Source organism: Penaeus monodon, chromosome 44 (genome assembly GCF_015228065.2).
Source record: "Penaeus monodon isolate SGIC_2016 chromosome 44, NSTDA_Pmon_1, whole genome shotgun sequence".
Classification (NCBI taxonomy): domain Eukaryota; kingdom Metazoa; phylum Arthropoda; class Malacostraca; order Decapoda; family Penaeidae; genus Penaeus; species Penaeus monodon.
The window spans coordinates 2,967,477-2,977,908 of record NC_051429.1 but is presented as its reverse complement, the minus strand read 5'-3'; positions in this window follow the sequence as shown (position 1 = coordinate 2,977,908).

The window sequence follows — 10,432 nt, the reverse complement described above, 5'->3', positions numbered from 1 at the left end:
AAAAAAAAAAAAAAAAAAACATTTTTAATTTTAATATAAATTATAATATATATATATATATAATATTTTATATATATATATATATATATATATATATATATTATTTTTTTTGTTATTTTTTGGTGTTATTTTTGTTTTTTTTTTTGTATTTTTTTTGTGTTTTTGTTTAACTATATTATATATTTGTATTATTTTTATATAATTTATTTAAAAATATAAATTTAAAAGAAATATATTAATCAAATATCATTGTAAATAAAATATTATATATTATATTATATATATACTATATATATTTTAAAATAATATTATAATTTATATATATATAATATATATATATATTATATTATATAATAATATAATATATATAATATATATATAATGGGGGTGTGGGGTGTGGGGTGTTTTTGTTGTGTGTGTGGTGTTTTTGTGTGGTGTTTGTTTTGTTATATAAAATGAAATATAGTTTCCCTTTTCCAGTCTGCTTCAGATTTAGTTAACTATTTAAATATTAACTATTATTGTTAATTTTTATTATAACTAATTTTATTATTATATTATTATTATTATTATATTAATATTAACGGAATTTTTTTAAATTTTCTTATTATTTATTTTTTTTTATATGCGAGATTTTTGGGCGGGGGAAAAAACGGCCTTTTTCCCTTCCAATGAAATATTACATAAAAAGGAAAGCCGGCATCTGTAAAATTTGTATAAGTTTTCCCATAGAAAGAGTCTTTTAAACCCCCTATGAGATACAAAAAAGGAGAACCATACAACTGTGAGGTTTTGACAAAAATTTCCCCAAATAAGACAATCTAGAAAGCCATATGAGAGTACATAAAGGAAAAAACCATACATCTGTGAGTTTTGAAATAAGGATTTTTCACATAGAACTAGTTGTGGTTAAGAAGTACATACAAAGGAGAAACCAAAGCTGTGGGTTTGCAACAAGGCCTTTTTTCTGAGAAAAGTACTCTATAAGTCACAAAAAGAGTACATAAAAAGGAAAAAACCAACACTGTAGATTTGCAATAGGGTTTCTCACATAAAAGGATCAGATTATCCCAGGGGAATACAAAAAAGGAAAAAACCCTACAGCTGTAAAAATTTGTAAAAAGGGATTTCACAAAAAACTTCTAGAAAGCCAATAAAGGCATAAAATGGAAAACCCCCCAAAGCTGGAGTTTTGCAAAAAGGCCCTTCTCATAAAAAAGTGATCTGGTAAAGACACGAGAGTGCATGCAAAAAAAACCCATTTAAGACCCTTGCAGTTGGGGAATATGAAACGGGGTTTTTTTCTCTCAGAATTTTTAAATTTGACCCTTAAAAAAAAAAAGCACACACAAAGGGAAAAAAATATCTGTGAGATTGCCATAAGGGCCCATTTCATGAACTGAACTGATGGGTCATAAAATACTACAAAAGAGAAACAAAAAGTTTTGGATCTGAAAAAAAAATTTATCGACCCAAATGAGAGTAAAAAAATGGAAAAAACCTAAAAATGAAAAAATAAAAAAGGGCATTCTTTGAATAGTCCCCGGGTGAAACACAGAAGTAAAACAAAAAGAAAAGCCACATGTGGGTTTGATATAATTTTTATCACAGAAAAAAAGTTAGTGCTACAAATCAGAGACATGATTGTACAATATGAACCCCAAATCCCTTTTTCATTGTTATAGGGGGGGGGGGGGGGGGGGGGCCCTTAGGAGACAGAAATGGTGCTAATGAGATCACCTCGGGCCTCACCCAAAAAAATTTTCTTTTTTGTCCCCCTTTCCTTTTTCCTTTCCCCTTTTCATCCCCCCCCTTTTTATTCCTAAGGGGAGACCCAGGGAAAAGGGAGGGGAAGTCTGGCTTTGTTTTTAATCAGAAGGGCCCCGGGGGGGGGGGGGGGGGAGCAAGGGCATGGTATTCCGGGGGTTTTTTTCCCTTCCCCCTTTTTCTTATGGGGCCCTCTGGGGAGTAGACTTTTTTCTCTCCATATTTTTTTCAGGCTGACTAGGGTTTTAAAAAGAGATTTTTTTTTTTTTCCCCTATAAGGTTTGGCCTTTCTCAACTAGCCATCTTTTCCCTCAACCCTGCCCCCTTTGCCACAGCCCCAACCCGGAACTAAACCCCCTCCCTCAATTTTGTGTTAACCCTTGTAATCATCCCCAAGGGTCTTTATCAACCATCAGAATAAAACCCTTTTCATCTCTCCCAACTTCCTCCCCACCATTACTGCCAGTCATTTTCATTGTCTCCCCAAAACCCTCCTTGTATATTTTTCATTTTTATTTTTCCCATTTTGGGTTTCCCCCTTACTGTTCCATGTGCATCCCTTTTCCCCTAGATCGATTTTTTTAATTTCCCCCAGAGCCCCATAATTTGACAGTATCTTCTCTCCCAACAATGTCTTAAAGATAAAGTATTTAGAGATTCCTTTGGTCCAAAGCTTGTACATATTTATCCTGACTGGCCTCACTGGCAACCTTTTCCTGCCCTACCCACTCCCTTAATCCTGTACGGGAAGGGTTTCTGCCTCCCCAATGATTGCCTGTCAACAACAAGGAGGGTAAGACTGTGAAAACAATTTGTTACATCCCCCAAAAAAATATATGCGTGGCACTTCAATTACACTTTTCCCCTCCAGTGGCAAATTTTTAAACCCTTCAAAATGTTGCCAAGATTATTTTCTGAGACTGACCTCCCATGAAGTTTATTGGTGTCCTTCCCCTCCAACAAATCGAGCTTTCCCCGCATTTGGGCGTTTTGCCAACAGCCAAACACGTCTTCCTTTTAACCCGCTTCCCTCAATGCGCTCTTTGGTCATGACCCTTTAAATTGCCTGTCAGTCTTTCGTGTGAAATTTTGGGTGGTCCCATAATGTTTTTATAGCATTCTCAGATTCAAACTAGGCCTCAATCTACATGAGAAAAAGCAAAAAGCAGGTGATAATGTTTTCCTCTTTCTACCTTTTCCCAAAAACGTACTTCGCTCACTCTACCCCCTTTCGTGTTTTATTGCACCAGACAATTGAATGTTCCACTCCACAACCACCCCCCCCCCTCACCCCCTCTCCTTTGCTCCCGGACTTCTTTTCCCTCTTCTCCTTCAACAAGAAACTCTTTTCCTTAAATCCCCCCACCCCCAACCCCCCCCAGGGCACTTAAAAATATCCATGATTTTCATAAACATGACCAAAAAGACCCACTCCCTCACAACCCTCTAATCCCCTTTTTCCTATTTGAATTCCATTTGCCCCCCCCTCTATATTTAACCGTTCACAACCTGAACTTATTTCTTTAAGCATTAACCATTACAAATTTTAAATGGAGTAAGCTGATAGGTCAAAAAGGCAAAAAAAAAATTTGAAAAAAGGTTTCTTTTGTACATAAAGGTCAAGGCCTTAGTCAGAGGTTGTGTAACATCCAAAAAAATTCGGGGGAATGAAGACACATAAACGTATGATAATTATTGGTGCCTTTCCCTTGTCCAACCCTATTGCCCTTTTCCCGAATGTCGTTTTTTGGGCATATTGGCCTCCTAGAGAACCCCGTGTCCATAGCCACTTCCCCAACGTGGAAAAATTTTTCCCTTTTAAAAATTATTGGAAGAAATTCCAAATCTTTGAGAATCTTTTTTTCTGATTTAGTTGACATAAATTTTTGTAATAGTTTTTTTTCGGTTAAAAACTTTTTTTTCTTATGATTGTTTTTCTAAGTTTTTATGCAATTTTTTTTCAGGCAAAAACATTTATGCTGTAAGATCACAATACACGTGTATTATATTTTTTATATATATTTTATATATAAATATATATAAATAAAATTTATATTTTAAATTATAATAATTATAAAAAATTTAAAAATAATATATAATATAATTTTTAAATTTTTTTTATTTATTTTTTTATTTTATCAAAATTATATTATTATTATTATTTATACATACAAATATTATTATTTAAAAAATAATAGAAATAATAATAATAATAAAAAAAAATTTTTATTTTGATATTAACAAATATAAATAATATATATAATATATATATTTAAAAAAAATTTATATTAATAATAAAATATAAAAAATATAATATATAATATATATTTAAAATAATATAAATAATATATATATAATAATATTTTATAAAATATTTAATATATTATAAAATAAATAATAATATATAATATATATAAATATATTATAAAATATATATATACTATATATGATATATATATATTAAATTTATAAAATAATTTTTAATAATATAATTTTAATAATTTTTATATTATTATATATATATATAAAATTTAAAAATAAACCGAATATTAATTTTTATTTTAAAATATATATATTTTAAAAAAAAAATTATTTTTTGTAAAGAAAAATGATGGATTAATTAAAAAAATAATATATTTTTTTTTTGGGGTTTTTTAGCCACACCCAAATTTGTAGAAAATTACTCTAAAAGGGCGGAATTTTTTGGTGTTTCATTTTTAAAAAAAAAGGGGGAAGAAAATTTTTGGGGGTTTGGATTTAACAAAATTAAATTTTAAAAAATTTTAAAAAGAAAAAAAAATTAAAGGTGGAAAAAAAAAAATTTTGTTTGATAAAAAATTTGTAAAAATTATGAAAAAGGGGTCCAAAAAAAATTAAAAAGTTTGGAATTGAAATTTGTAGAAAAAAAACCTGTATTTTTAAGAAATTAATGAAAAAATTTTTTGGGGTTTCATTGGGTTGAAATTAAAATAATAATAATAAAATCATCATAATAATGTAAAACAAAAAAAAAAATAAATTTTAAAGATGGTAAAAAAATATAAAGACATTAATATTTGGGGGAAAAAATAGTAATAATAAATAAGTAATAGATTTTAAAAATTTTTTAGGAAAAAAAAAAAAAAAATTAAAAAAAAAAAAAAATAGAAATATTAAAAAGGGAAAAATAGATTTTAAAAATTTTATTAAATGGAAATATGGAATTTTTTAATTAATAAAAATTTTAACAAATAATGATATAAAATGATATTAGAGTAATAATAAATGGTTTTAAAAAGGAAAAAAAAAATAAATATATTTTTGGGGAAAAAATAGAAAAAAAAAATAGAAACTAAAAAGAAAAAAAAATTCAAAAAAAAAAAAAAAAATAAAAAAAAACAAAAAATAACAATTTAAGTAGAATAAAAAAAAAAACAAAAATGATATTTGGGAAAATTTTTAAGTAACTTTTTCGGTAATTGAAACCTCTAGCTAAATAATCCCTTTATGTTGAATAATAATGAGGGAAAAAAAACTGGGTTTACCCTAAAAAAAATCCGGGTAAAAAAATAAAAAATGTTACTCTTGAGACCCCTTCGAGAAAGAGTCGATGTTTTAGAAAAAAAAAAATAACAAAGGCTTCGTCGTTTTCTGGATTTTAAGAACTTAATGCAATATGGGCAAGGGTAGGGAATAAAATACCCCGAAAACGAAAACGTAAACCCCTCTCTCCTGCATTAAATAGAAAACGGCCCAAAAGAAAAAAAGCGCAGAGGAAAGACCAACCGCAAAATACCGCATATAAAAAAAAAAAAAAAAAAAAAAAAAAAACGCGCGGGCCCAAAACTTTTCCAATTTCTTGGTTAAAATGGGGAAAAAAAGAAACCGTGAGAGCGCCCGGGGCCCGCACCCAACCACCTTTTTTTCGTAAATCGAAAAGAAAAAAATTTCAAAAAGGAAGAGAAAGAGGGGAAGCCGAGGAAAGTGGGGAAATTTCTTTAATTCTTTGGGTTTTTTTTTTTTTTCCGAGTTACAAAAAGGCGAAGATCTCGGTGTTTTGGCAGAAAACAGGGCCAAAACAACAGATTTAGAAAGGAAAAACGCAACGAAAGGGGAAAAATCCGGGTTTTTTTGGCAGAGGGGATCGTCCGTACGAAAAATCGCAAATTTGGAAAGAACATTTTTTTAAAAAAGATGAGAGGAAAAATGAGATGACTTTAAAGCGTCTGAAAAAAATTCTTTTCGAACCCGGATTTTTTTTTGAAATTGTAGATTTTTTTGGCTTAGGGGGGTCGTGAAAAAATTCAAATGAAGAGCGGGGGGGAAGTGTCCCAACTTATTACAAAGGGCTATATAACACCCAATATACATATACACACACAAAATAGGCATTTCGTCGACAAAAATATGTTCGTTTTTTGATTAAAGACAGAAAAAAAAGTATACAGGATATGAAAACATGTCAAAAAATTAACGGGACGGGTCGAAAGGTTCCTTGTGTATATTGGGGGATGCTCTCTAGAGTGCAGCCTACCGTACTATGACTGTCATAAAGCCTTGATAATGATTTTAAAAAACTATCTTACAAGAAGTACAAAACCCAATTGACAATGAAAGTGCGAATGTTTCCGAGTGCAACTGTACAATAGCTACTACGAGAGACATTAAAGATGAATTCTCCGACTTTTTATTGTGGGCATAGCTATATGAATTACATGGTGATTAACCCCACATCGTTCGCTATCAAATCGTCCGGGATACTACACTGGCGGCAGATCAGTTTTTCATGGTATGGGATTGGATATGCCCGGCCTGTATTTTTTTCCCCAGACTAATCAAATAACACAGAATGGATTTGGTGTAAACCCCTGCGGTATGCTGGAATACTGCGTATTACTATCTCTCGGATTCGTAATGCTATTGCTCAGCTATAAAGCGTCTTCCCAAAGAAAGAGAAGAGGATTTGGAGTGATATTCATTCTTCTCCTCCATCACTGACTGCTGGCGAAGCGGTTGACACTAAATGAAAACTTCACCTCCCTGTTACTCCTACAACGAACTGGTTGAAGATTGAAAATGTTATATATTTACCGGATTACCGAATATGTAAAATTAATGTATCAACCCCATTATTTGAGCTTGACTTACATTTACAGTTATATGTAAATTATGTGTATTAGGTAAATAAATATCTTTATTACTACGATTATGTTTGTTACCATTCAGAATGTAATATACTCTATTATAGTATGCTTATCTATATATCACTTGTCTACTTTTACAATTATATTATACCTTAGGTAAATAAAAATCTCTTATATTATTATTGTTTGTGACTTAGAGTTACTATGCTTATGTTACCATTTCAGAAGTTAATGATACCTATTATATATAAACTTGTTTACTTTACAATTAATTTATACCATGTGTCCTTAGGTAAATAAAGATTTTTTTAAACATGCACAAGAGTATAATTTTTCCTTGATTTTGTTACCATACTCAGATTCAATAAAGAATAATAGAAGATGGAAAAATTCCTTTTAGATACCATTCAGGGTGTAGATGTCTTATCGTCCTTCAAGATTAAAACGCTTAGATTAAAAGATTAAAACGCAAAGGTAGTCCGCTCATGATTTTGAGAAATTATACAAAGACCATACCGGTGTAGCAGATCTGACGAACGTGCCGATGACATTTTGATTAAAATACTCTATAAATAAAAGCTACCATTTATTAAATAAATGAAGATAAAATCTTTGGCGTAAACACGAGATGTCTAAACAGAGGATTAGCCCGATTGTGTTTATGCCTAAACTATCGAAGAGACCTTACATTAGTACACAATGATTGCATGTCTTGGGTCCGCCAAGAAGGGACCTAAGGAGCATAGCAACCCCTCTAGACAGAGAGGCCGGGGCCAGCCCTGAGGGCTGCCGTGTGTGTTCGTCTTTGGAAAACCAGAGATAAGTATTGGCTTTTCGTATATTTGGGCGGGATTTATACATGTGTAAGTAATAAAAGATATTCTCCCATTTCCGAAGTTTTTGGTTTGGTATCACACAAATTTTCAATATGGTTTTATGTTCATGATTTTTTTTTTTTTTTAAGAAAAAAATCAGGCCTTACAAAATGCTCCCCCTACCATGTGTTTTTAGATCTATAATCAACTAAAGTTTGAAGAGAAATAAAGGACGAAATTTAGGACATTGCCCGAGGCAAAAGAGATACGAAATAAATTTAAAATATAGCCTAAATAAAAACAAAGTATTAAACAAGAAGAAAAAAATGTGGATTTCACCACACCCGGGGGTCTCATCGGGTTGTCTTTTTTGAGAATAGGGAGCCCTGTCCAGAGAAAGGGTGGGGCCCCTCGATGGACAGTTAGACGTTTTCCCGGGATACCTATAGTGTATCTACCGTAGCACCCGTCTCCGGAGGTTTTCCCCACCGGCATTTCACACTTACCCGTAATCAGTTTACCGACGCAATTTGAAAAATAGTTATTTTTTAAACGATCCCTTGCCGAGAATAGGCGAATCGTATTTTCAGTTTAAGGGGGGGATACCCCAGAACATTTTTTCCAATGGGGCTAGTACGGTAAATGGGTTTCCTGCGTCAAAAGTTCGAGGGAGGGGGAGAAATTCTCAGAGGACCCCCGGAAGCTTCGATGTTTCCACAGTAAAAATATACGATGGTCGCAAAGCAGTTTCTAACGTACAAGCGAATTAAAAGAGGATGAGAGGCGTCTTCGCCTTTGGGGTTATTTATTTTTATCGATGATGCGACGAAAAAGTAGGAAGATGCATCACAATCCCTTTTCTCTGTTCACATATCTTTTGAATTGATCAAGGCATGCCGATGAACGAGCATGATTTTTTTTGGGGGTTTACGGGAGATTTTTTTTCAAGGGGAAAATGTTATTTATCCCAATCGTGCGTGGGGAAAAAAAACGATTTTTTCCCACTTTACAGGCCGTTATAGAATACAAGATTTTAAAAATTACAAGAAAAAAAAAATATTATGAATGGAATAAGAATAACTGGATTGAATATGGAAACAGAGTATTTGGGGAAAGTGGCTACAATCTTCGATCCCCCAGATAAGTAATGGAAGATGTGAATGATCCCGTGGAACGACTTAAGTACATATCAAAAAAGTCGAATAGAATTTTCCCCAAGGGGAAAAAAAAAAAATTTTAAATTTAATTTAATTATGGAATAGGGGAAATAAAAAATTAAACTTGGAAAAAAATTTTGAAAAAAAAAAATTTAAATGGGGAAACCCCCCGAGAGGGGTATTTTTTTTGGGGAAAAAAAGGGTTTGGCTTTAAAAAAAAATTTTTTTTTTTTTTTTTTTTTTTTTTTTTTTTTTTTTTTTTTTTTTTTTTTTTTTTTTTTTTTTTTTTTTTTTTTTTTTTTTTTTTTTTTTTTTCCCCCCCCCCCCCCCCCCCCCCCCCCCCCCCCCCCCCCCCCCCCCCCCCCCCCCCCGAAAAAAATAAAATTAATGGGGAAAAGATTTAAAAGGGTTCCAGAGTATTTTGAAAGGGGAAAAACTTGATAAAAAAAATTTTAAAGTTTTGAAAACATTAAGACCCCCCAAAAAAAATGTGTTACACCGAAAAAAATTGCAAGGAGCCAACATTTTTACATGAAAATCTAAAAAATTAACAAATACCCCGCTTCCCATTTAAAAAGGAGGAAGGACTTTCTAAAACGGCTTCCGGGTGGATTTTAGAAACGAAATGTATAATTTCAGTTTGATTTTTTCCCAAAATAAGGGTTGTCCCTTTATAAAGTTCTTTTTTTTTTTTTTTTTTTTTTCCCCCCTTTTTTTTTTTTTTTTTTTTTTTTTCCTTTATTTTTTTTTTTTTTTTCCCTTTTTTTTTTTTTTTTTTTTTTTTTTTTTTTTTTTTCTTTTTTTTTTTTTTTTTTATTTTTTTTCTGGCCCCTTTTAAAACCCAATAAAAATGATAATGAAATAAATAATTTTGTGATGATAAAATAATAATAATAATAAAAATTTAATAAAATGAAATAAAAATAATAATAAGAAAAATATTAAAAAAATGCTCAAAAAATACGTAAAAAAATAAAAACAAAGAAAAAAAGAGATTAATGTGAAAACATCCTCCTCCTCCCTGTAACACTGTTAATAGAAAGGAAAAAGCCCCAGCGAAAAAAAAAAAAAAAAAACAAAAGTCTTAATCAACAGGAGACAGTGTGTTGCTGCTGCTCGTTGCTGTTGCTGCTGCGCTTGGTGATGATGATGATGATAGTGAGTGATGACACGACGACGAAACAACAATCATGTTTTTAATTAAAAAAGACGATAGAAATGTGCTACGAGAATATATCATCATTTTTTGCCAACGATTCAGAAGGGGTTCTCTTTGGAGTGAATCTGCGAGAATTAGTATCAAAATTCGAAGAAACGGAGGAGAAGAAAAAAAAAAAAAGAATAATCAAGATGAATTCGAGTGATAACCTTTGTCAAAGAACATAAACGACGACGCGACAAGAAGAAATAATCCAAATTAATGAATTATTCATATGACACTTTAAAGTAAACAAAAAAATAAATACACGAAAAATACAAAAACCCACATTAAAAAGACCAACAAAAGAAAAAAATTACGAAAGTATCCCCATCCAAATAAAAGGGCATATAAATAAATGGTTTGTTTTGG